At 41.8% G+C, this 27,992-nt stretch overlaps 1 protein-coding gene and 1 long non-coding RNA gene across 5 annotated transcripts in view; both read left to right on the top strand.

Annotated features, from left to right (window-relative positions):
• Positions 1 to 27,992, top strand: part of LOC111265266 (uncharacterized) — a 281,436-nt gene that overhangs the window by 167,479 nt on the left and 85,965 nt on the right. The gene's annotated exons all lie outside the window — the stretch shown is intronic.
• LOC111265282 (uncharacterized) lies at positions 796 to 6,331 on the top strand. The gene is made up of 2 exons (XR_002683362.2): positions 796 to 1,563; positions 5,278 to 6,331. It is a non-coding gene; the product is annotated as an uncharacterized LOC111265282 (long non-coding RNA).

A 27,992-nucleotide genomic window follows, 5' to 3' on the forward strand; every position in this document is an offset into this window, starting at 1 on the left:
CGAGAAATTTCGTTAATGTCTCTATTCCCTACGTGTGAACACCTAGCTTCGATACGCGTTTTTCGTTAATTCAGTAACTGAGGAAGCGGCTACCATTTTGCGTCAACAAAGATGCGGGACCCCGCGTGCTTATGTGGTCGGCGTCTTTGTTCGGTAGCATTCTGTAAATGAGATACGATGCAGACTTCTGTCGTAAACATCCGCTAAAAACTAAAGACCTGAACTGACTTAAGCTTCTGTATGACGAAGTGATAAGCTCTGATTTCTATGCTGTTTCCGTTGGTCTGAGTTTGACGAAGAATTCCCTCCTGTCGAAAACTTCTAGTCAGTACTTGGGCTGTCCGATAGATCCTCAATCAATTGACTGGGCGATGATGTCCGCACCATTGCAAACTTGTTGCCGCGCTAGTGGGTCTTCGTTCATACGATGCTGAGGTAAGATGAGACAAATATAAGCGAACGCTCTATTGAGCGAAGAGGAAGTCAGACGATTTTGGTCCTCTGAAGCTTTGACGAAGCTTGCTGAACGGCTCCGTTAAGGTGCAGAGCCAGTTGAAGATCGTACTGACGCTGAAGCGAAAACAAGGGATCGACGGCGGACATTGCCGATTTGCTAGAGCCAGCTATAAGCAGTTTCTCATTCGCACGTTCTTCGCAAATTTCATCAAAAGACATCCCACAGACAAATTCATCTTTTTCGAACCAGGCGTTGTTTCCTACTGCTCAGTTGCCTGTTTATTTCGCCTTAGACAACAACGAGACGAGTGACTGACTGGGTTACTACTGTTAAGGGATCCAGCTAGTGTTTCGCCTGTATATCAGATTCAACGTGGCGGTTCACTTCTAAAGTTAACGCTTAAACCTGCTGCACCCAAATACCTGTTATTATGCCTCGTTATCAGAGACTGCGCTTCATCGATTATTTGAACAAAGGTCTACGTGGACAATACAGACGGGCTTTTTGGTGATAGATTTGTCTCTATGTATATGAAATATTTTTCACCGATGTGTAAAACAGAAAATAGAGTAGTACTCGTTTATTACTAGTAAGTTCCGCTGCTGCTCTCTCCCTATATCTGTTATACGAATCGCGAACGTTGAGGCCCGCATAACGTCTGCTGCAACGCTTCATAACCAGCCTACAAGTAGATGGGAGTTAGCCTGTTATTGAGGTGACTGTCAATATTTGACGCAACTTTTATCGTTCTTTCCAAACCATGATTGGTCATGTGGCCCCTTTCTCTTCTCGGGTACGCCAAGTCTCATCGTAGTAGCGTCGAGTGAGATAAATAAACGGAAGGTCATAAATGAATAGTGGATGGATTATAAAGCAGCCGAACTGAGACAGACCAAAGAAGGTGGACTCGCGACGAGTTTCGTAACGCATGCCTTCAAGCGTTCGTTGATCGGGCAGTTCCAATCCGCAGAGTCTCCAGCGGAGCATAAGCTTGCTTAATGTCTCAGATAAAACCGCTTCTCTTTATTATTACATTGTATGTATACAAGTGTGTACGTTAAAATATACGCCCCGGTATAAATGTCGTAAAATGCATCAGTGTTCAGGTAAGTGTGTCTTCGTAAGTTGTTGGAGGAAGAGGAGAATCCGCTTGTTAAGAACGGAAATACCGCTCTTTTTTCTGGGCACCTCAGCAACGACCAGAATGATGATCCCTCTCTACATGGCCGGTCTATGTACTCATCGTTGTCCACGCAACTATGCCCCACTCTCTGGAGCTTGTTCTCTGTTATCTTTTACTAATTTTTGTTGTCAAATAAGCTAATAAAGCAAAAACTGTTCGAAGAGAAAAAGGCCATGACTTGTTGCTCTAGCTACTGCTGACTTCTGTGGCGACGGTGGCTAGCAATAGCGTCACACATCGAGATTTGGCAGAAGCCAAGTAAAATCAGGATATCGTTTCTAAGCCACCTTGACGGACGTGTCAGAATAGATAACACTTTTCCTGTACATTGGTTTACTGGCACCGTACAGCCTTTGAGGAAATACGGCCTACCTATACAGCGAACCATCAGTGAGGGGTCAGCTACCTAACCAGTCGTGTAATTACCAATGTTACTAAATACAGCTTGAACGAATTCCTGCTACAGGGAATTTCGGAAGGACACGCGAAAAATTAACTTGGACTTAATTATACGGAAAATTTATGTTTTCGTAGTTTTTGCGGAGGAAATAAAATCTGTCATAATTTATTAATTATCTAACCTGCTGCTTTAGAATAGCGGAATCATGAACTTGTCTCATGTCCAGAACCTGTATTATTCTAAAGCAGCGAGAGGCCGGCCTTCATTACGAAGTAGTGTAACTTTCTTGCTTTTTGGAGAAAAAGAGCTCTAGGGACTTTCATTCAATTTGCTTAGTTTCGCTCATGAATAGACGTTCCAGAGAACTGTCGCTCAACCCAAATCTTATGGACTCTGCGTATAATATAGTAATAGAATGATCAATACATGCAGGGATGGTGCCGTTGCCGTTCGAGACGATTCGCCTCTCCTGAAACCAACGAGCCATTGTTCATTGATAGGCGTCCAAGAAAGATCTTCGTAGTGGTCTTTTTGTACCGGTAGGATGAGTACGTTTCTCTCCTTCGATATCATGCAAGTCCACGTACGGTGACGTTGTGTACACTGGCAGTTCTTAGTCTGAGCTGTTGATGGTAAATAATGTGGCGTGAAGAGTGTATGAAACCACGAGATTATGGATAAGACGAAAGGAATCTGGTGAGATGGACATGCATGTACGTATTGTAAATACAACTGGGTGCATCTGGCCGATTTAAACGGCTTATAGTTAGATAAACACAAATTAAAGATGGATCATGACGCCTCTATCAAATCGAAGTATTTTAATTAGAAATGATCATGGCCAGTTTGAGATGCTCTCGAACAAATTGTAAGTCCGTCTCTCAAGTCTGACCGCTCATGAGTACGTTCGAGAATATACGAAACGCTCACGTGTGTGTGGTGGGCGTGCATTATAAACCTAAAGATAAGATATAATACCTGAGGCAATGATAAGAAATGATTTTGCAGCCTCTAACGTTTCTAGTCGAGGGTAGGACGCATACGCACACGAACGCAGTTAACTATGTATTGTATGTTATTGTATTATGAAGTGAGCTGAAGAATAGTATTGAATCAAGCGCTTATCAAGGGAAAGCAACGATAAAAAAGGAATTGTTAAGAATTGTTTATTAGTATCATGATTAATACAGAAACGTCAGGAATTCTTTTTTTTTTTTTTAATTTTTATTATGCTCGTAGTAGCTGCCTGAGTTAGTTTTTTATGAGGAGTTGAAGTCTGTGCTGTGCGTCTAAACGCTGTAACGATCAATTGTGTTTTTGTGTTCCGTATCAAACACTAAAGAAAAAATTAGCGAGCTTTTATAATCCAGGAAAAAAACAGCTCACACCGGGCAAGCGAAAAATTGAAGACAGTAAGCTGCACCATTGCCACCAGGACGGAATCAAACATCGGACCGAAATTAAACCCGGACCCAATCAAAGCCCAATATTGACTGGTGGGTCAATTAGGCGATGATTTTATATAGCTGATGCATAGTAAACAATGTTTGTTTGATTGTGGTACAACGATGACAAAAGTGCCAATATAAGGGTGCGGGTAAGCATTCGACCATTCAACATTGAATCTGTGTTGGACTCTTGTAAGGACCAGAGAGGTTATCCGCGTTAAAAAGAGTGAAGCAGGAGTAGGTTTACAGTACAGAAAGGCTTACGATTGCGAAAAATTAAGTTTGCATCTTCGAAGTGTGTAGGTTTACAGCAGCAGTCGTTTCGGCTAAAAGCCTGTTTGTTACCCTTTTTTCAGAGCTTCTTCAGAGGTTTGTCCTTTCCTGTCTACTCGATATTCAGAAAAACAGCGACTATACGAAGCGCTTGAACCTGATGAAGTTGCTCCTTATCAAAGTGCCGAAATATTGCACACCGATATGTTTATCAATATACATCTTTGAATGACGAAAACAACGCGATAGAGGGCGGCAAAGAAAATACACGGCTTGTCATGCCATTAAAGGAGTTGTAATGAAAAATTGAAAGAAAGAGGTAAATGAGCTGGAAAAACGGTGGAGTAAAGGGACTTCTAGGGAGATCATAGCAGGCTTGTGTCGAAGGGCAATTGTTCAGGTCAAAGTGCGCACGAATTGCCGCATCGAAAATAACAGCGCTTGCGTTGGCCAACAAGTAAATAAGCATAATTGGCAGTGATCGTGTAGAGAAGTGTAAATAATAGTAAATTAGACGCTGATGAATTTTCTAGCGTTCGACCTGTAGCCAACATTGGATCCACCCGAATGTCTTGCGGTTTTTTAACGTATCAGTACGGATTTCAGAGGTGCACATACTCCTCGAATATAGAATTTGGTTGAATTATTAGACCTTCTCGATAACAAATGAAAAAATACTGGCACTTTTAGAAGGCGTTGCCCTTTTTCCTAAAGATGCCCTCTCTCATATCAACAGTTTGGCTTATTTTCACCGAACAAACGAATTTAACGAAATGGCAATTAAGTGATGTCTAACTTACATTAAATGAGTAAAGTGCTAGTGATTAGCAAGTAGAAACGTGGAAGATTTTTCACATTTAACGGTCCGTGAGATAAATGGGGTGGACAAACACTTCGAGACAAACAGCCGAACAAACAATAAAGAATCGGTACATAAGGGTTACGCCGTGGGACTTTTCTGCAACGGTGCGTAATTAGTCCTTTATTTGTATTGTAAGCCCTGTCTTGTTTATTACAGTTTTGTTAGTTCAGTTAAGGTTTTGTCTAAGGGTTATATTGCCTAAGCCGAACAAGTTTTTTGTCTTCTAAACAGGCATAATGCAGAATTAGAGTTTGATTTATGCATAATTTTTGTTTTCAAATTTGTAAGTCCTCAATTTGTCGACAACAAGTTAGGCAAATTGAACCTACTTACGAAATTTTATTTCAAATATCGTCTGCAGTAGTTTGTAATAGGTAATTCCTAAAAGCGTTAGTTTTTATATACTTAAATGGGCAGTTTTGCAGGACAGTGCTTAAAACTTATTACAAGCATAACGGTTCTCCTTGGGAATCTCAATAACATTCAGAGAACAAGAAACGACCCTTTTGCAGCACCTCCCGAACAATGGAACCTTAAATTTCGTTGAAAGGCGACATCTGCTTATCGCGGTTAGGTTACTATTCAGTACCTATCAAATATTCAAGCGTATTTAGTGCCATTTGTAACATCCGTTAACGATCAGTTTGTTTTCAGGTGTTACCGTTCCGGCTTCCTACAGTTAATAAGTTCTATAACATCCCATTGCTACGTAGCAGATATGTTTTTAAAATTAAGGCAACGGCCATAACTTCAGTGTTCTAAAGCTTTCCGATTACTCTGACTCGCCGACGTTCAGACACTGAGACAGTCATTTACTTTATCAGACAGATCTGTCTGGCTTTCGCTTTCTGCGCGCCAGTAACAACCCGTATCTCCATCGCTATGGCTGCTATTCACCTCTGTTCACTACTTGCTTATCTATTTCGATATTAACCCCCCGTCGCTAGCAAACCCCGAAACCACCACCGGTGCTCAAATAGTTTTCGGACTTTTTGGGCTCGCAGAGGGGAAGCCCCTAGTGACGCGTGGCTAGTCGTTCACTGAGCCCCTCCACCAGGCAACCTGGCGACCAGTCTCTTAGCCAGCTAAAGCCGATGGGTTTACGATAGGCGGCAGCAATTGGTGGCTTATCTGGTTTTTAAGCAGTTGAGCGGCGTCAAACCTTAAACGGAATCGAACCGAGCACCTCTGTCCCACTTCTACTAGCATCTGGCACCAATCGGTCTGTCTACAATGGCCTTGTGATAAACATGGTGGAGTGTGTACATCTGTGTCTACGACAAAAATGACGTTATGCTACTAGTAGCCATGTGCGGGAGCCGTTCGCCTTCTCATCTCATTCACGCATATCGGCTGCGGTCTGTTAATTGTATGCTGGTCCTGCACACGCTGTGACCTAAGTCAGCCACCAACTCCGCTCTGAAGAAGCTGCTGCTTCGCCAGCGCAGGCCTCACGAAAACGAATCATCAAAAGAAGTTTCTACAGTGGTACTATTTGATGGAACTGTGAATGTTTGAATAGAGACTGATTGAGGCTTAAATATATATGTTTGATGGTAGAAATTAACTTTGCTAGGGCTACGATACAGTCAATTGTGGAAATACATTGGATCAGGCATCGTATGGAAAATATTTGTGAAACTCTAGTAGCATGATTGAATCGAAGGCCAATGATGATAATAGTAATAAATTTTCATTGTTATCTATACGTACTGCTGTATTTATCAACAATGTCACCTATCATATCTACTATAAAAGCTAAAAAAGATTTTTTTGATGAAGCTTATCCTCGATATGATTATCATTGTTGTTATACCTAAAAAAATAATAGCAATATTAAGAGCTCACGTCGACATCATATTTCGTCCGTTCTGCCTCTATGTATGTTTATGAATGTAGCTTGAGGAATATTATCGGCAGCTAGCTTATGGCGCGTCTCCCGGTTGTATACCCCACTTAGGCCATATTCTTGTGTCTACTTATCGATGCATATCCGTCTGTCTGCCAGATGACAAAGTAATAGTATAGTACATCGCGACGCTCTTTTCAGTTATGTTCCATGTCGTCTAGAGAGGGGGCCATATACGATACACAGGGAAGGGCGGCAGTGATCACGGACGTACGCGTCATTCGGCATAGCTTAAAAGGGCTCGTTCGCTGACAGCTGCCGTTGATCAACGATTTCATTGAGGATAAATCTTCTTGAATAGAAGCCCAGTGTAGTCAATACCCAGGTGGGGATTCGCAGGCGTAGATTACTGCTGCCGATTGTAATCAGAGCAGTACGAGACGTTTTCCAAGTTTCCTTTGACAATAAAAGGTTATCTAGCAAGGCTTTCGGCACACGCAATTTGTTTGACGATCTTGCTACATATTAACAGTTACACCAGCGATGTTTTTCCTCACCCCCTGAAGACGAAGATCACTCTCATCGACCTTCATGATCAACTATCAAAATAGAAGTTATGGAACAAACACAAAGGTTGTGTTAAAGAAGAAGCCATTTTACTAAATAGAGTATATTCAGCAGGAATATAAAGGGAGTGCGGCTCGATGGAGACGTTAGCAAATGCATACTTTGTATTCGTATTTACTATAATATACAGGGTCATCATATATCGAAAACAAGTAAATGAAGTTTTAATTTTCTACCGCAAGTGGCAAGACAGTGAGATATAGCAAAATTTAGAGTTAAAAAAATTTCGCGAGAACTTCAACTGTCCACCCTGCAAGCAGACTCCTTGAACTGCATGATAGAGCAACGGTTTTTCCAGTCGGAGGAAACAAGGTTGTAAAAATTATTTGAAGCAGGAATGCATTTAGCAGGCAATGTCTAGGCCCTCTCGAACCTATTTATGACTAAATTCAAATTTAAAATCTTATAAGACGCACATAAATCCGATGTTTTTATCTAGCAGATCTAAATAGAGCTACAGAAAAGTGTGTCAAGTTTTACGTCCGGTGCGACAGGCCTAGTTAATTGCTGCTTTGGACGACTGCTTCATTCCAGCTCTAAACGATCATACGTTTCATACTCAAACTATTTCACCAAAGTGGCTATGTTTGCCGGGCAAACAAGTTACCGTCGTGTCAGCTAACGGAAACAGATGTTTAATTAAGGCTGGTCGCCGTTAGCAGCAACGGTAGTTCCCTGATGAAGTTTTGTTTATCCGACGGACGTTTACACTCTTCAAAATCTATCCAACGCCAGCGTATACGAAATAATATGTTGAATGTTTTCTTTTCCATCCAGCTTTTCCCTACAGCTCACAGCTAAACAAGCATCACGTAACAACTATTTAGACAACAAAGAAATAGTCCAATTAGAAAATAAAGACGCTGAATGGTTTGCTTAGATTCCGCCGGCGTGCGCATGCGTGTCTTGTTGACTCTATCTAAAGCTATTTATTTTCTAATAAAAAGGGGTATTTTATCGCGCTCAAAGAGGAGCACGTATATATGGGTGGTCAAACTTTTAAATATGTTTGTCATTCGAACGAACTTAGCCCGATTGGCATCGATGGTATGAACGAGAGCGGTTGGCTAAATAAATGCCTACTTGTAGCTTTTCACCTGGCATTATTTCTTCGTGAAGACAAAACAAGGATACGAATGAACTAGAAGACTTCGGCTAGCAGAGCCAAGCGTAATTTGTAGATTCTCCAATACGATACGATTAGGTGAATCGCCAGCCCGCTGAGACGACGTGCACAGACCGCAGATGATCAATTCTTACAGGATCTTCGAACTCAGACAAGGTTCGTATGTGATTGGTAATATGTAGTAGAGGCAATTAAAACTGTTTTAACAAAGAATTGTGTCTTTTCCTTCAGCTATAGTACTACGTGCATAAGCAGAACACTTGGTAGAGCATTTTCCTGTAACGGTTTTAGTAGTTCTATTTACGAACGCCCGCAGCTATCACAGCAAAGTCAGCTTTTCTGGACCGAACCTGGATTCAACCTTGACGGCTGGCCATGGCTCCGCGACGATCACTACCCCCTATTTTTCAGTCTCTGATGCTGGTTTGGGCATAAATACGTCACAACATCTTGTAAGATTGCAATAATGAATTAATGAATATTAAAGCGAAGTTACCATACGCGAATAATAAATTTAATTTACTCATCACATATGTTAGACGTGTTTTTGTTGTTACGTTATCGACTCGTTGTGTAATGCATACCCCTTCATGGATTCGATGTCCCCTTACAGTCGAATATACGGATAAATGTAGAACATAATCTCGGAACAGAGACACAAAATCAAGATTCAAGAATCCCGAGAGGACTTCAAGGGTGGCTGGAGGTAATCTGTTAGGTCCGGTAGGCGGTGACGGGCTGTATCTATTTAACCTGTTTGACTTGTTCGACCAGGTAGACCTAGCTAAATGCTACCATTAGTCGACTCGACGGTTCAGACACGTATTGATACCGTTTACTTATTTATCCCGTTGGAACATGTTCGGTTTCTATATTACGCGACAATTTTATTGATCTCGTTATAAATATTCGTAATATAATAAAGGTGGATGGTCGGTATCAAATACTCCAACGATGATCGTCATCAATCGCGCATGAATTCTGCAAAATTTTCTGGAACTATTCCCTGATGAGACAGCGCAGCGCACAATGATTGTTGCAGCTTAGAGCTTCTGTATCAGACGACTGTTAAAAGTGATTGAGGGCCTCGAATCAGAACAGTCGCTAATTGTCACTGCTAGTATCGTGGTAACCAATTTGGCTTAGCTTATTTCTGAATACATTCTGTCTGACCTTCTATTTGAAACGAGTCGAATACTGTTAGCAGTCGCCGTCACGGTGGAAACAGGGCTTCTCGATGGAAGACCTTCTGCCTACGGCAAAAAACGACTCAGTGCTTCCGTGCCTCTGAACGGCGTGGTCTGATTCACGTGTGTATACATCTAATACTCTCGTAACTAACAAGGCAATAACTATATTAGACTACCCAGCCAAATGAGTGGAACACCTACACCTCTGTGAACGTGCTAGCGCTAACAAGTCGTGATCCGTTTTCATCGATCGTATCTCTATTTCTGATATCGAAGACAGGTCTCCTCATCATTCAACGACTCAATGGCGATCGATCGGCCTCTATATCTGTCGGAAGGTTTTTCATCACCCACTCGAACTCAATTACTTCTGCTGCAACTATTGTTACCCCCGCTTCGAGAGAATCTAAACCAGCAATCGAAGATTGTCATAGCATTCTGCGTGTGGTACCGTGTCAAGGCGTCTGAGCAATCGTAGACCAGACCGCGCTACAAAGGGTCACCACGGCCGCGGATAGCGTACACGAATCGTCTTGGGCACAATTCGCGTACGCCTGCGATGCAGAAACAGTCGAACACTGCGTCTTCTTTGTCTCTCACGGAGGGGCGCCTTTGTTTGCTGAGCTGTAGACGGACAGGATGAGCTACAGAACACCATGTGCTTGGTAGCCGCTTTGGGCGGTCGACGGTTTATCAGCAATAAAACGGTTAACATTTTCGGGCACAGGGAGAACAACGAGCAACTAAAAAAGCGACAAGAAGAGCGATTTCTCAAGGAGTTGAACAGAACAAGCGCGCTAATCGAAGTATCGGCTTCGAGTAAATACTTCCAGATTCAGCTGGTCACATGCACGACTCACAAGTAAATTTTACGTTCAACTTATGAATGATAAATTAATAATAGTACCTCAATAATGCTTTATCACTCCCATTGGTCTACCAGGGAAGTACGTCGTATCGTGTCCAGAGAGATAACTCTTCTTTCAGCTCATCTGTTAAACCTTAATTAGCATATGTAAACACAGCACACATAATATCTCTTCGAAATGTACAAGTTCAACTTACGTAGAGTTAGCAAGCAGCAATAGACAAAAAATTAAACATGAAAAAAATACATTGCTGTTTACCTAAAAGAATTCATATATTAGCCATTGTATGCGAGCGGAACTGCCCATGATTCTTCGATCCCGTTAACCACCATCTTAATGTTAAGCTTAACTTATAGCTATTTTTGATCACACCGCGTACCTTCACCGGCGAGAATCTATGCTTATTTATCGACTCTTCAGTCAAGCGTCGATTGCTGAAATTACATAAATGATCAGAATCAAAATCTATCGATACGTTTGCGTGTAAAGGATTTAATTAAGCACCGTCGAGCTTCATGACAAGTAATTTATGAACAGAGTACGAGACGCGTTAATATTTAGATCTTGATCATTCGCTGCTCCCTTGCAAAGCGTCTGCGCGTACGTTTAGGCGGCCTTGCTCGGAAGATGAAAAATAAATATACGTGACACCATTACATTAGCGCAGCTGGTTATCTCTTCACGTTAAATCGGTCCTGGTCATTTTTTAACCTGATCACGCGTGAGAAAACCGGGCGTGTCTCAGCGGGTATCACTAGAAGGAAAGGACTCTTATATTTTTGCATTAAGTTCAAACTTAAGCTCTGCCGATTCGACAGAAGCGTTGGCTCGCTTCCATTGGATTAAAAAACGTATGCGGCTTCTGTTTGTTTGTGATGACTGTGACGGGGACGACGGCGATGATGACTGATGATTCGACCTTCACGTGTGGCACCTTGTTTTGGCTGATGCTAGCGAATAGAATGAAACATCTGTGTCTTCCAATTTGAGATGGTTATTTGCAATTGTTTCTCATTGATAGCTTGTTTAATTCGCTCGATTTTGGTTAAGCTAGGTCACTAATAGCTTGTTCTGTCTGCTACCAAGCAGTCTCATTCGTAGTTGTTGTAAAACGTTCTATATGTCGTACAATGTTTTATCCATAGAGTATGAGTTGTACACATTTACAGAATTATACTCTGTTTCAGGCCTCTTGAACGAAGTAGTAAGAATTTCCAGTATCACAAGTATCGTATTTTCCATATCGATCACTGCGTTACCCTTATTTTAAACGAAACACTGGACCTCCTCTGCTGCGCAATTTACTTTCTCCGATCTTTAGAAATATATAATCAATCGTCATTTCCATCGAGCGAAATAGCGGAACCTGTCTGTTATATTCGTTTATAGAACGCGCTCGTTTACCAAGCGGTAGCGTAAAGTTTGAAGTTCTATTAACATACAGTTGCTTTTTACTTGCCTAGAACTTTGAGAGAACTTTGATGAAAATACCGAAACAGATTAGCAATAGGCTGTTCGAACTAGAGGCGCGTCTCCGTGTGATGGTATCGTGGTTACGTAGGGACACGTGGGCTTGTCTAGGTTCGAAACTGGCCGTAAGCAGAGTTATTTTTGTGATGGAAGGACCGCCAGCTGTCCGACGGACCGGTGCAATAGCACCGGGCTAAAAATTCAAAACGTTCTTTGTCCAGAGCTACTACCCCATCAGTGTTATTGGAATGGTGTAGAGTCTTGAACGAAGCGGTGCGATCCTTCTACTATATTGCAGAGAGTGAACGACCTCTCTTTAGAAGACAAAAAGATCTCAACGGTAATCATTATATATAAATATAATGTCCAATGCTGATCTTTGCGCAATATTGTATCGCACGTTCATTAGGACATATTGGTAATTCGGTCATTTTATACTGACCACAGACCTGATTGGTACCCACAAGGCTGTTAGCAAGCTCCATTTTTAAACTTACCATTAATCACTACAAAGAGTTACGAGACCAAAACCGATCTTACTTACACTCTTAGTGTAACATGTGTTCTTATCTATTATCTACATAGTCTGCTTTATGAAAGGTAGTAACATATTACCCAGAAATCATACACTCATATTCGAATCAAATAGTCAATGTAGGTTGCACCCTATCTGCATCTAACCTAGGCACACGCAACCCACGTATTACAAAAAAAAACCCATTTTGATTTATAAATAGCAGGATTGTTATGAACAAGACCATCCATCTGCAAATGTTTTAACCGCCTCTGTACAATGATCCATCCCCCTATGCCAATGATGTTTTCAAACTAAGTGACAAAGACAAGGACAATCCGCGTGTAGCTCGCCATATACAGAGACGAATCGATTAAGCCTTGAGTAGGTCAACAGGGAACAGGTAGAAGAAGAGGAAAAAAGAAGCAAACGGTGGATAGTACGTGGGTTATTGAAGACGCTCGAAAAACAGCTAACCTTTATTGGACATGGCTACAAAGCTAACTTTGCTCAAGCGTAGTATCTGTATTGCTTAGTATCTTATCTTAAGGCGAATAATTTAGGTAATATAAGAGCTGAAGTGATTTTAATTCTGCTCCGATCTATATAGCTCAGGATAGAATTCAGAAGGTGTTTACTGCGCAAGCTGATCTTCTCGACGTAGTGATGTCAGATGCGATGATGAGCTACAAGACAACAGTATGCACAAAGCACCTATCAATACTTGTAATAGATTCTGAGTATGCACTCGGAAGCCTGTCCTTGCTACCAGCTTGCTTATCTGATCTACTCCTGGCGCTACTCATAATTGTACCGCTTGAGGGCGGTGACAGTTTGACGGCCGTTAACAACTTGACAGTAAATTGCTATGAGATGATTTATGAAGGTGCAATAGATGACGCAAGGTGACGACTATTGACGCTTATGTCTGAAATGTTGCGACCTAGCACACGCCAGTGGCTAGATCGACAATGCCTAAATCAACTGCGTAATAGTGGCGCAATCCGTAGCATCTTTCTTTCGCGAAACATATATATATATATATATATATATGTATGGCTTTTGTGTTTTACAAGTAATGATTTGTCTTATAATTTCACAGAATGATTCTAGATCATAACACTTCTCTGTGATAAAAGCGAAAATAGGTCGGTTCAGACCGGGACTTCAGCTTTTCAACGAAGTTACGGTCTTGTCTACGACCTGCTATATGTCTGCAGAACCCTGTTCTTGATGAAAGTTAGCAACAAGGTAGATTGAACCAGATCTGTCTTAAGCATTGGGGTTCGTCGTCATCGCGTTATTCGGTGTCTCCAAACGTTATCATTGCGCGAATAAATTTCTGAATCAGTTGAATCCAGAACCAGTGTCTTTTATCGTTCAATTAGAGGAAACCAATATCCAACATTTTCTCACATTAACATGCATAAAAAACATGATTATGAGTTATCCATTACCCAGACGAAGGGCGTCCTTTGAAAGCCACGATCCTTTGTACTGCTCGGTATACCAATGCAAATTGTATAGACTCACACGTTTTCAGTAGGCCATTTCGCAGCAATCAAGGGTCGACTCGCTCAGTTGACTGATGAGTCCCTGCAGAGGTAACAAGCAAGAGTAACAAGATAACATAGGTGAAAGACAAATAAACTGTTCAACATATGCGGTACTGGGTAGAGCCAATGGCAAGCGATGTCTTTTATCAATGCGACTTGGCCGAAGTCAGCCTTTAGCTGGGATGCGATATCGACTTTTCGGTCCGGCCCTTTTGGGCCGACCAGTGGAATTGCCATAGCTGTTTCCTAGCTCATAAACGCAAGTCTAGCTTCCTTTTCTAAGTGGTTTCTCTTCGCAACCCCATACTCTCTCAATGTTGGCCCTTGGAATGAGTTAGGTATTGTAGTGTGAGGATAGTATGTTTGGTTATAAGAGATGATGTCGATTGAGTTCGATATGCGAAAAACAGACCTTCCGTTCTCAACGGAACCCGAGAGTGGACGTTCGTGGGCAATGGGTTTTGGCTGGCGCGACTCTTTTGGTTTAGGTGACACTGTTTTTTTGCGGCTGCTAAGCCAGCACTGCAGCCTCGGATTGAACGCCGCGCTCGTTGCTGTGGTCGAGGAAACCTTAGACGTTGGACATAGCTTCGCTGTATGAGAGTATTAGAGAGAGCCTGTGAGAACTGAAGTGGGTGATTGGCTTACAGGAAGGAGGTGGCAGAAGTAAACTGCTTATGAAGGAAAGGGCTATAATAAAGAAAAGGGGAGCCAGGGTGCAACGGGATGGGGGCGAGCTAGTAGAATGATGCACAACGAAGCACTATTGGGCAAATATCTTTGTACGACTAATGTCTAAGCTGAGTGGGGATGGCGGCAGGCATCCGCTCGTTGGTGGCTCAACTATCTCGTCTTGGACTCTGATCCAGTAGATCGTGCCGAGAGCCATGATCGGATGGTTAAGCACGAGACCCGTCAAGTGGTCCTACCAACATCAAAACGAAGAACCCGCAAGGAGTACGTCCCACAAGGAGTCGTACAATTCAGTAGCATTGGCCAACGAAAGCGGGCATGGCGAACGTAGGACAAAGAGTGGCACATGGGTGGCAACAGGAAACGCTCCCAAGTGTCTTCCGTTGAAAATATCGCCGTACATAGTGGGCAGACTAGCTCTCCATGTGCGTTTCTATAGACTGTGACAGGGGGATGGTCACCGAGAACGGTAGCAGTGGAGATGCCAACGATTGGATAAAATGGGACGCGGCGAGAAAGAAGTGTTTGGAGAATGGAAATAGAATATACCTTTATAAGGGTAGAGGGGTAAAGTAGGGGTGAGGCAAACGTAGCGGAAGATGTAGCACAATCAGTGAGGTAGCCGGCAAGCGGGATACGGTGACTGTAACGGGAAACCCTTATCAGAAAAGAAGATTCGATGGGACCAACTATTCGATAGGGTTCGAAGGCCAGTACTAGACCCAACATGCGAATATTAGACAGTTTGGGTTGGGCGATGGTGGCAGGCCATGAAGTGCAATCACCAGCACCTAATCAGATATGGACCGTTCCAGCCGTTTCGTATAGACAGGTGCCACAGTTACTCCGCGGACACTCCATGGCTGTTGACAGGAAGGTCCGCTCCTTGCAGTGCGCTGTTATTGGAGTTTCTGCTAGGAAAAACAGGAGGCAAACGAAGACTATCGAAAGGTAAGCAAGCACGTGCTGTGTTTCCAGAAGGCTGAAACGGCGGTGCTAACATCTATGAGATAAATTGACTTGACTTAACTCAGCATCAACACATAATAGTAGAGGCGTGAGTGCCAGAGAATATGTGCCTCGGATGTAGCAATGACTGTGCTGTTCGGCATAGCCATAAACTGTTAACCATCATCTACAATATTATAGCTGTTTTGTACAAACAAAGGCAATGGATAAGCAAGAATCAAGGATGTTGTTAGACAATTGATAGGTTTTTCGGTGCGAGCGGTTTGTGATTAAGACAGCCGAATATATACAGAGAGAGAGAGAGAGAGAGAGGGGGGGGGGAAATCGTGGTGAATAATGAATGTACGTATTCTTTTTAGCTTTTGTCGTTTGAACTGGGGCAAGCGACAATAATGTTATTGTTACGTGTTGATTTTGTCCCAGTGCTTTTTGTGTTGGTAAGGAGAAATTCGAAATAAAGCCAAAATCATGTGGGTTCAGGATCATGATGAGCCCAATGATGCTGCGTCGTTGTATATAGCAGTTGAAAAATCATACGGATTACGTAACCGGCCTGAATCGTAATCAAGCATCTAAATATATCTAGTTGATCCAATTTAAATTCACCACACGTATTGCAGTTATGCAAGCGTCCGTCTCATCGAGTCTGACGGTTTTCGAGTATCAGCTTTGTAAGCAGCATTTGAATCGTAAAGCCTTCAATGGCTAACATCGCCCGAGCAATGCTCGACGACATCGAATTGCCCCTACAACGGACAATTAAAGCGTTTACTCCTCTGTACGTCAAAGTCAGAAACATTGTTGAGCGAGATTCCATGGGTAGCTTTCTAGCGATGATAAATATGTATCAATACAAACATAGAACTTTTCTACAGATACATAATAACCAAAATGTTACGGTTTCTGTTTATGTTCTCTTGATATTCATATATAGAAGAGTCCGCGTTTCAACATAACCAACACACATTAATCATCATAAACAGTTGTTTGTAAACAAAAATGTACTTCAATCATATCGTTCGCCAAATGGGGTAGACAGACACTTGAGGGCAGAAACTTCTAGAGTCGTCATCTGCAAATCGATGCGGTATTATAATTGGAAATTTGTTTACATACTAAATTATTACACGTTTTATTATTATATAGCTATATAACATACATGTCTTTTGTTCGCCATGGCCCATATCCAGGGCTATGTATGTTATGCTATCATGTTCTACAATCGAGATGAGATTGACTCTACGAGCCAATAAATATTGATAATTATATGTGCCTATTTAGCGCTATGTATCGTCCATATGACAAACAGTAATAGTTTTTATCGGTGGGAATAGGGACAGTGTAAACGACTATAGAATATTTGTTTCTTTCCTTTCGCCGAATTCCATTGTAATGTCCAATTGAGTGGTTCAAATAAATACTGAAAGGAATGTTCTCCGGCTTTGTGGCACACTAATCGTCTAAAGACGACGGATATTTTGGGCCTGAATTAAATAGGCTTTAGATGGAGTTCCGCAACAGAACAAAGAATCGTCAAGTGCTCTACCAATGGTCAAAAGGTCGACAGTTCTAAAAAGCCATCAGTGGACTAACGTACTATATTATACACACTAATAGTTATCAATCAGCCTTACCTTGAACAAACAGTAAAATTACATCAATCAACTAAGAAATTACCATAAAATCCCTATCGATTTCCCGTTTGAGCTCAAATACGTATCTACAGACAAAATATATTCGTGATGCAGTTAGTAATCATCCTTCGTTGATTTTCATGTGTATTCTGCATCGTAAGTCATTTCGGGAAGACAACACACACGTGGGTAAATATAGTCATGTAGTCTGCTGTAAATATTTAAACTAATCGCGCCAAAACCACCTCTTCCCCAGTCACCCGGTTCGTTCTCTGTCATCAAAGCTGATTATGATCAAATACAGATCAAAAGGCTTTTGCTTCGCTTAAACGATCCTCTTCCTCTCTGTCCTACGCATCCGCTGATATTTTGAATATAAAGCCGTTCTATAAATGCCAGATGTCATATATTGCTGCGGTTTTAGAGTCTCTCAACAATATTTGCTGAGGATGGGATCGGTCTAACGGTATATATGCCGACGAAGCATGCGGGCAGTACCAGTCTGCAAGACGTTTGTTCTCTCCGGTTCCCGCAGAGAAAGATACTTCAGAAATAGTCCGATTATAGGATTTGACGATAACTGCATGCTTCTGATAATCATCCAGACCATTACGGTTGTGTATATATCACGCCAGTCTCTGACTGAGATCTCTTCCAGAAAGATCAGTCCACACGAAGGAACTGATTTGCTTCTCCTCAGTCTAACCTAGCAGTGGGCGAGCTGGACTCGGACGTGTTCATCTGCCATTTATGCTAACAACACATCATAGTGACTAGTACAAGAACAAGCAAGGAGCCGACTTTAACTGTCAGCCTATGAGCTCTGGCGTGTAAAATCAACAATAGCATTGATGGCAGAATTGAACCTATGGGCCCCATATATATATACATATATATATATATATATACATATGTATATGTGTGTGTAACTCTGTATGAAGTCCATGTCTGAGGCTGCTCGTCAAAAGTGAAAATGCCAGATTCAACTGGGCCATGAACTGAACACTGATCAAGAACGCTGAGGCCTGTTGTAGGCCGTTCGTTAAACTTTATCCTATCAGTCATATAAAACCGCAGTGCTAGTTTGCTTTGGATAAGCTCGTATCGAAGTGAACCCTTTCTCCGTTCGTCTACGTGTGTGTGTTATCCATTCACGCGTTTCATTAATTGATTATCAGAACCATTCTCGTCAGAGAAATCTACTAGGCGAAAAAAAGACCAGCATTGTTTTTATTGATTCCAGAAATGTCTGCATCAGAGAGTGCTATTCACCATTTGTTTGTTTAATTATTCGTTTATTACTAAAATAACAGAGTAGAAAACTATGGAGGCAGAAAGGACGACTCGATTCGTTTGTACGTAGATGTCTTCCAGCGATTGTTTATGTGGGTAACGCGGGCGGCTATTTCGTTGACGCCTCGTAGATCCGCGATAGAGAGACCAGAGTCAGCAGATGGGCGTATCGTTGTTTAAGTCTGTATAGAGCTTCGTGGATGCTGGGCAGATGGTTCAGTTGGAGAAAACTCGTTTTCTTTCATCTTCTTACGCTACTCGGCTCCAATTAAGAAAACGGTGGAAAAGTGTGTTATACGTGTAGCTTTTGTCGACTGTTCGCATTTTGCAGACCCTTTATTCTTGCAATTTCTATAATTGTGTAAGTAATTTGATGTGTTCTGTCGTGATTCGCGTTAAATTAGCTCGATTTCAATAATAATTTACAACGGATCGTTTAATGCCTTTTGAGGGCACATTGCCTCGAAGTTATATATCAGTTGTGTATAGGGGCACCGCATCGTACTGTTGCACACGAAAGTGTTTCGCTATTTCAGCTAGTTTAACATAAAGTCATGTCAATTTTTACAGGTACTTTATTTCAATTTCGTCTTTCTCAGGATATTCATAGTAGACAGTTTTAACAGACTTAACGCAAGTCATCGTCAGTAAAATATCCACGGTTGAACTCGAGACTGCAGACGCATAGGTTATGGATGACATATGAGGGCAACATGTCTGTTAACACAGACTTCAGCTCTTATACGCGGGCCACTTAAACCCATTTACGTTTCCACATCCTCACTTCATCATTAGTTAAAACTGACTTATCAGCAACCCAGAAACGTCATCGAAACAGAAAAGCAGCTAATAGTGTTTCGCAGCCTACAAACTTCCGTTCTAATAGGTTTCTCTAAACGTACGTCTTCCTATTCTATTTTCGAATATCGCTGATAATAATAAACCATCAAAGTAACACACGGATGAATGAGCCACATCCTCTACGTTTCTATAATTTCGCTTGCTCACAATATGAATATGTATTTGTCAAACGTACTAATAGTCCTATACTATAATAGATTTCTACAATAGTTCCGTGAATAGTGCTATAACGTATATAGCTACCTGGAGTTGTGAAATCACTCGCGGTTTGTTCATTTGAGCTAATGGCGGGTTATCGAAATATGCCCCTTTCTGGTCCCGTTTCGCATAATCTAACAAATTGCATTAGCGAGCTGACTCTTCGTTACGCGACGCGATAAATCTAAATGACCGAGGTCCCCAACGCTGTTTACTCATTTTAGTGTGAGTCCTTGAAACTAAGGAACGCTGAAAGATCCTAAAAAGCTTTTTTTTCAGAAGCTCAGTTCTACTTTGGTCTCGTTTGTTCGCATTTCTACAATATACAATTTAACAAAAATCGCATTATGTATATATGGCCGTCAGTTATTATTGTTACATAGTATTGAGTAGACGGGCGAGATTATCAAAACGTTTCGTTCGCTTCGTCATTGCCGAGGTAATCTCATATCAGCCTATTTGTACTCCTGTGGTACACAGCGTGGACGTGTGCCAAACGACATTTCGTCCTTACTTGTCCAGATTAAACGAGAGGTGTCTGTCTCCTTTTGTGCGTGCGTGCACATATACAGACTCACAAGCTCTAGATTTGATCAGAATAACTCGTTGCATAGTCAACCCTTTCTGTTCCTTGAGGTATTCACCTGGCCGACAGGGAAAGACACATTGACGACAATCGGAAGTGAAGGCAGAATATCCGCCAGCGTTCACTGGCGACTGTTAAGCAGACGATCTTTAAATAAGATGAGTTTTACCTTCGAAACAGTGAAGGCGTTGCATTTCAAGGAGCTACTTCAGATTCTTACTACGCCTTTGCCATTTACCCAAACCCTCGAGAGGATGTGGGTTGTCACTGGACCGGTAGGAATCGGTCAACAGAAAAGACAAGGCAGGCTGCCAACTTCGAATCGTCAGTGACCAAGGTGAAGGATCGAATTGGCACCGGGATATTTTCTCCTCCGTGCGACAGCTGGATGTCGATAGTTCACGTTGTTAATCGATAGTAAGCAGTTCTTTTCTGTGACGCTGGAAATCAGCGTTCGTAGCACACAAAACCTATTTGAAGTTGTTTTCTCGGTGACACTTTGCGTCTAAAAGCCTGCACCCAAAAGACTATGAGGGTACAGACACTCCTGCCCGGCTGCGCCTCGTGGCAGTCGGATTGATCAGAGATAGTAGAGGACACACGCGATTTTAGCCAATGGCTTCGGTACGATAAACTTAATAAGAAAGGCGACATTATTAGTGCTGTTACAGTCGCGTAATAGAGAAGACAGAGGGATGTGGGACTAACAAGCAACCATACCGCGTATACCTAGCCCGTACCTAGTACGACGATTTATTAGCGCTTATTTCTGTGATATAAGGCGTAATCCTCTTACTTGCAAATTGCACGCTCCCGCTAAATTTCAACCTTTAATAGCGATTCGCCATCCACAGTATGAATTATTTCTTCTGATCTTTTTTTTTATAATGATTACTCGCTAGGTTCCGGCTTACTACGACAAATACGTGTGATTGTAGTCGACGTACCAACAATAAGTGAACTTCTTTGTCTAGCGAGCGAGTTGAAAGCTATGTGAGCCAGCCAGGCGTCCGAAAGACCCCTTTGTCCAATCGACGATATATACGACCTTCATGGATTCAACCTTCTATGAACCGATCTATGCAGTAACGCACGATGAGTCTGTGGATAACGACTGGGCAAAGGCCACTAAACGCAAACAAATCTGATATTGGAGTGGAACGCAGATGTGTACAAGCGCATTGCGCTGAAAGCATCGATGCGATAATTGTTCACGGATAAACGTCTGAGAGGAACAAAATAAATTCGCATTTTATTAAAGACACGTAGATCCAATTCAAAAATCCGTTGAAGCACGTAAATTTGGGGACCGCATTCATGAATTCCATGAAGGACAATGGCGCTTAATAACTGCATACATACATGCATATATACGTACATATATGTGTTAATTCGATGCTTCTCGTGCATAAATATAATCTCACAAATAATGTGGCATTTGATGTGAACGCATTAAGTCTTATTGACCTATTTATAAACATACATCTCTCAAATTTTCACTGAAAACGTTGGAAGCAAATAACATTTTTACGTATGGTCATTGCTTCCTAGCCATTTACCTACTTTAGACTTAGACTGGTAAAAGAAAAGCTAGTCGCTTGAAGAAAACTCTTTTAAGCTTGCTCGTTGATATAATATATATGCCGATGTATTTCAGAGAAAAACCATCACTAACATAAAGCCAAGTTCCCGTGGTAGCGTTCTGGGTAACGTATTTGTCTGTTAAACTCAAGTACACGTGATGGACCGGGTTTAAATCGGAGCGTAGACACACGCCGTTTGGTGGACTAGTACCTAACGGCGTAAGTACCGGCTTAAATAAAATGCGAAAATTATAACACTGTTGCCAAGCAAGCTATACCAACCTAAACAAAATAATCGTTATTCTAATTATCTGCATGAGTGATGCCGTCGTTAAACGCTTTTGGGATTTCATGAAGAAGAATCGGCGAGCTGGTTTAAAAAGCGGGAGTCGTTTTGAATACTCGCGCTAAACTAAGGTAAGTAAACAATCGCCATTTATAATGAAGCCGCTATTACCGTTATAAATATACATAGTATGCTATGAAAGTTACACGATACGATCTGGACATCGACTACGAACTACGACCCTCGCCGTCTACGCCTCCGGCAGCACTAGATAAAGATCGATTACTGTATGTACTCCATCCCCAAGGAAATCAACGATGGTCAAGTAGTATTATCCACTGTTTCTATCGGCCTATCTCTCTAATAAAGGCAAAACGGAATAAAGAAGAAAAACCCCATGGAGAACATCATTGACGCTCAATGACGGTAACGTTTAATCTATGAATCTTTAGCTATAAGTACGTTGCGGGATAGCGCCCTCTTTCTATAGAGCCACGAATAAAGTATGTTGCGCTTGCTCGCAAGTCGGTATCGGGAAGTCAAGGTCTGCCGTGAATGTAGTCGTCTGCTCCTAGAACAGCCTGTCGAGCACAAGACAACGGTTTGTTTTTAACAAACGTGGTGGCGCTGTAAGCGGGTCTTAATAGTTTTCCTGGCGCGGGGAACATGGTGCTCACAAGACATAATCAGTGGTAAACGCATGACCAGTCGTTACGAGTTTACGTTCGTTTGGAGTTTCGAGCCAGCCAAAGAACAGAACCATCACTCGTAGTAGCCTGTGGAGCTCTTGTAAAAGCTATGTCTGCAACAGATACAAAGCAAAGTGAAATTATGTGAGGTGCGTTATGAAGCATAAGGTTAGAAAACGATTCGTTTGAAGATAAACGAATAGTTTTTCCATTGTACTGGCAGCAAAGTCGTCGTCTCTATTATACGAAATTCAACAGCTTGGAACCTCTTGAATGAACGGAATTACGTTAGAATATAGCTAGAGTCGAATAATGTTATTAAAAGCTAGCCATTGTCAATCCACGGCACCATGCGGTCTGACGTGAACCCGAAACGGGACGAAATATGGGACCTCTAACAACTTAAAAGGTCTAGTGAACAGCCTTAAGAGAGCCTCTCTACTTCTGTTAGATTTAATTGTACAGATAAATGCATCGGTTTTTGCGTTTTACGCGAAGATTTACACCTAGAATGGCAAACGATGGCAACTTCGCTTTTTGGAAAATTTTGTTCATCTGGTTCATAGAAAAGTTAATTGTTATGTGAAATGTCCATGAAAAATCGCAGGATATTCATGTTCATTGGCTCGCATAGTTCGTCCAACTTACTCAAAATATGAGTTTGAGCTTAAGTTGTGTCGACCTAAACATCGAACTGTCGCAATTTGGTAATTGTTCCTTGGACAGTGAGGTAACTCAGACAAAATGCAATCTGTCCCCTGTATTCAACTGAATGAGCTAGTTGCGCTTCAATGGCCTATTGCATTGTTTGGTTTTACGATTACTAGAACATGTGTTTGTTAGAATAATTTTGGAAACGGATCGAGGAATCCCGATTGCATACGCCGCCGTCCCACATATGGAAACCGAAAGACTTTGTTCTATATAGGTGAAGTAAAGGCAAATGTATACGACGTAGAACGGTTATACATTGTCTATATACTGTTCATTTGGTAAACACGGTAGTGTTTCAAGTATCGTTATTTTTAAATGTGATTTGAATGCTTCTGGATATCAGCAGGAAGTGACTCGCTGGGGTTTCTATCTCAGAATATCTCCAAAGCGATGCCAGAAAAAAAAAGAAAGGCTGAATCAGACGTTGAATTGAATCACTTTGGACTTAAATGAATTGTGAATTTAAGTTATGAATTTGAATCTGAGGTAATACGTGCTGTTATCTGACAGCTAGCTCAGTCTTGAACTTACAGAAAGTCAACTATCTGCGTAAAAAAGTAACTTATCATGTTCCTTCTTGTTGGTTATCGACGTTCACTACCAACATCGAATACAACCCAATACGGTAAAACAGTAACTGTTTTGTACTTTATCACCAGTTTACTGCAACTTTTGTAAAACGCTACTGCTTTAGACGGCAGACGTTTTGGCTGTCGATACGAGGTATAGTTTGAATCCAGCTTCAGCTGTCGACAACCCCAGCGAAGTTCAATGGTTAAACATGTTACCAATATTTCACCAAAGGCATTATTCCTACTTAATACGTAGGACAAATAAGACAAAAATCTATCCATCCTGATCGACTGCTGTACTTAGAAAAGTCCCGTTGGCGATGGGGAAGCTGCCAAGATAGGCGCTTTCTCGACCATAGTATTGCACCTGACTTTAGCCAGTTATCGCGTGTTTAATTTGACCTTTACTCTATACATCACGTCCCAGTTTTTTTTATTCGCTCTTACTCGCATACTAATTACAAGCTCGGTTTTAGGACGTCCGCACAATATAGCCACTGCGGCCATAGTTCTCCTGTCCGTTTTACCCGCATGGGGCACATTGCCCGTTTACCCCGTTAATCAATCCTGGCCTTTTCCAACAACGGTATCTTAACTCAATGGGATATCTATCTCTCTGTCCGCGGTCAATAGCTGAGCCAATTCCTGGTTTGTTTTTCAGGAATGAAGCGTCTTCAGTCTAGAAGCTTTCAGTTAAGGCGGTATTGGGTCTTTTTGAGATAGTCTGCCCTGATGCTACTTCTTTCGATTCAATCGTTAATTTGGTGGATATGGCTAAGATTTCGGTACGGAACGGTGGTCGATGTTCGATGCGAAAAATGCTAATAGCGAGTATTTCCCGCTTCACGTCGCCAATTGCAAAGTGGCGTAAAACGTTGCTCGTTCTGTCGATGCCTACTCTGGTGAAAATTTTCTGCATGCACTTAGCCAATTAAAAAACGATGCGTCCGCAATTGTTCCTTAATGCCGATTTATATTAGGATAGCCAAAATTACTTGGAGCTTCTCCTTTCCAATGAAGAAGTTACACTTGAGGTTATCACTGTCTCTGCGCCATCTGACTGGTACGCAGAAACATTTTTCGCAGGCATATAATTAACCCCCGCTTCGGACCTGGTCAACCTAGAGAGATCTTTGAGACCCAGTTTTGGACTAATGTGTGAACTTTGCTTCCGCTATTCAGTTAAAACAAAAATAAATTGTCCAAGTAGTAGGAAGTGTTCGTCTTGATATAGCTTACAATGCGGATGAAGGAGAACGATCACGTCGGTAAGTCGATCAGACTGCTGCCAAACTAATCAAGTCTTTCCACTAATCCTTACTGTGGGGAAAGCCATTGATCGAAGAACTTAGGGACTACAACATCTCTGCAGGTGGTGTTGTCAATCGCAAATGTACCTTTACTACGTATAAAAATAAGGGTCTAGTAAAATACAAGCTAATTCAAGCGCCTACGATTTAATTCGGTTCTGGACTTTCCTTCTCCTTCCTAAAGACTTTCGCCGACATAGGCTCCTTATAATTTTGTTGCGGTGGTTTCATCTGTGCACTTCCCGTCGTTACTGTGTCTGCCGCTGCTGTTATTGTCGCCGTATTTTTTGCACTTTTCCACACGAATGAGCTTCTTCGTGGCGCTGCATTTTGGCTTCAACAACTCTAACTCAGGGCTATTCAAATCTTCAGAAACACGTACAAGGTCTCAGTAAACACAATGGTAAGATCTCTTCGTTTGCAAGGCGTAAACTTTAATCTAGCCGGAGAATGTAGGTTGCGCCACATATAGAAATATAGATTTCGTACGTTTTTTGGTTCTATTTGACCTGAACTGGGGTGGCAGGTCTCGAATTTGTATACGCACCTCAAAATTCATTATACTTTGATCGGAACTGAAGGCTATTGTATGCAACATCTGCGCAAGGAAGCAAACTATTCAATCTCACTCCTCTCAAAAAGGTGTCATGAGTGATTTGTAGCTGTGTTTGTCTATGTTACTCATGCAAACCCACTGCCTAAACATCGACCACTACTTAGTCTATTGCTCTAGCTGAACAAAACATTTAGGATTCTACATCCGGTTCTGCTGTCGTTCTAGTTGAATATTGCTGAATGAGACGTCCCTCGATACTTTCTGGCATCGCTGTATGACAATGGTCCTTTTTTTGGCGATTCAAAATGGGGCTTTTCAACAACAGTATCGCTACTAACTTTGTTCAACTGCTCGTTTCGCAAGCTTATTATGGCTGTGTATTGTCCCAGATGCAGCGGCATGTTACTTTTCTTCGTCGGGGCAAAAGGTATATTTAGGAAAACCTACCATGCTATAGGTCAGTACATTGAGTGGATACGTCTGCTTGTGCGGTAAGACGTTGAAGCTGAAAAGCATCATAAAAGAACAAGGTTAAAGTACAATTAGAGCCATCTGGTGGAAGAACGAACCTTATTATTTTCATCTCAATAGCATAAATGTCATTCGCATAGTTTATACCAAATTTTCGTTATTATTATTTGTTTGTTTCGATGTTATATTCCATACTTGTTCATACTTTGACGTTGCTTACCTTCGGTGTGGCTAAATACGTGCAATTGAAAATACTTTAGCGGAATGATATTTTCGATTGGTAGCAAGTCAAAGGTTACAAGAGCAGAAGGCTTCAAAACGCTCAAGGGGGGGGGGGGGCGCTTAAAGGCGTAAAGCGGCTAACCGATAAAGTTTATTTGGACAACCCAGTTGGCAATATATATTCTGCTCCTTTATCTGTATTCTGTATATCTGCTCATTTTTGTATAAAAGGTCGAAATACTTTTTAAAACCATTTTAGTTCATTCGAGCCATTCAGATTTATTGAAAGCCTTCCGTTTTGCTTTACGGGAGTGTGCCTTGAGCTTTTTTGGAAGCTTTATACAAACTGGTAACCTTCAGTTTCTGGCAGACAGAGAAAAGGTGCCGCTCTTATTGATGGCTTGTCTTGTGTGAAGACATATTATGATAGTTGATATTTTCTCACATTATAAAAATGACGTATTTTTTTATACGTCATGATGAGTTAGGGTTTTTTTTTTGTTCTAGAAAGAACTGACCAATACCAATATTAGTGGATGAATGAAAAGGAATTCAGTCGGGTCATCCTATGCATTTCCTCTGCGCATTGGCGTAGGTCGTTAAGTAGCGGTAATTCCCGCATCTCCAGCTAAAGGCCTTACGTTCCCTAGATGTGAATCTGTCTTAGTCGTTTGCTATTCTCCACTGACTGGTTTCGATAGACACTATCTATGATAAAAACCAGATATGCTTCTAAATCGGTGTCTCACAGGGGTATCTCCGACCCGAAGCCATCGTCACCTCATACCAGATACGCTGCTGAGGAAGCATTCGTGCGTCCGGATGCAAACTATTGTTTTACCTTATTCTTTCAAAGACACACCATGCCGGCATGGGCGTCCCGTACCTCGCGGGGTTTTATGTAGCTCGTGCGTCGTTCACGTGTTCCTTCGCGTTCACGATTTGTGTTTCGAAAAACGATAAGACGTAATGGGTATTATATCGATTATTAATTTTGTTCTTTGGAGTCTTGCGGGGTTCACAGTTGTTTTTCAACGGTGAAATCAATTTAGCTCCTACTTTGCTTTCACTATAGCGGTTTGATCCTTGCCTTTGGCACCAGTACCCTCCTGCGTATCCTTCATGATGTGTTCCACTATTAGTATATGCAACGCAAAGTGTCAGTTAAGACTGGGACTGCTTAACAGTCAAGATTTCCGTATTCTTATCTACGTTCAATTTTTTTTCTAGTTCATATTGAGGTCAGATTTTTGGGGTCTGGCCAAAGGCTGTTACCCTGCGCTAACCATTGGGTTGCTCATCTCTCCAACTGCCATTAACGTCGGGCCTGACTCGCACACCGCGTTGTTGTTCTTTTCTAACCCAGTGACTCTGTTTGGACCACAACCTGGGTGGTGTCCAAGTCTTGCATCCTCTGTCATAGAAGTCACGCGATCATCAAATCGTGCGGTCAGACCCTTGTGGTCATCCTGCCTGCTTGGCGCAAGACTAAAGCTTTGTCGTGCGTCCTATGACTTTTCCCTTGAACCAA

The sequence above is a fragment of the Varroa jacobsoni genome, unplaced genomic scaffold (genome assembly GCF_002532875.2).
Source record: "Varroa jacobsoni isolate VJ856 unplaced genomic scaffold, vjacob_1.0 scaffold_102, whole genome shotgun sequence".
Lineage (NCBI taxonomy): Eukaryota > Metazoa > Arthropoda > Arachnida > Mesostigmata > Varroidae > Varroa > Varroa jacobsoni.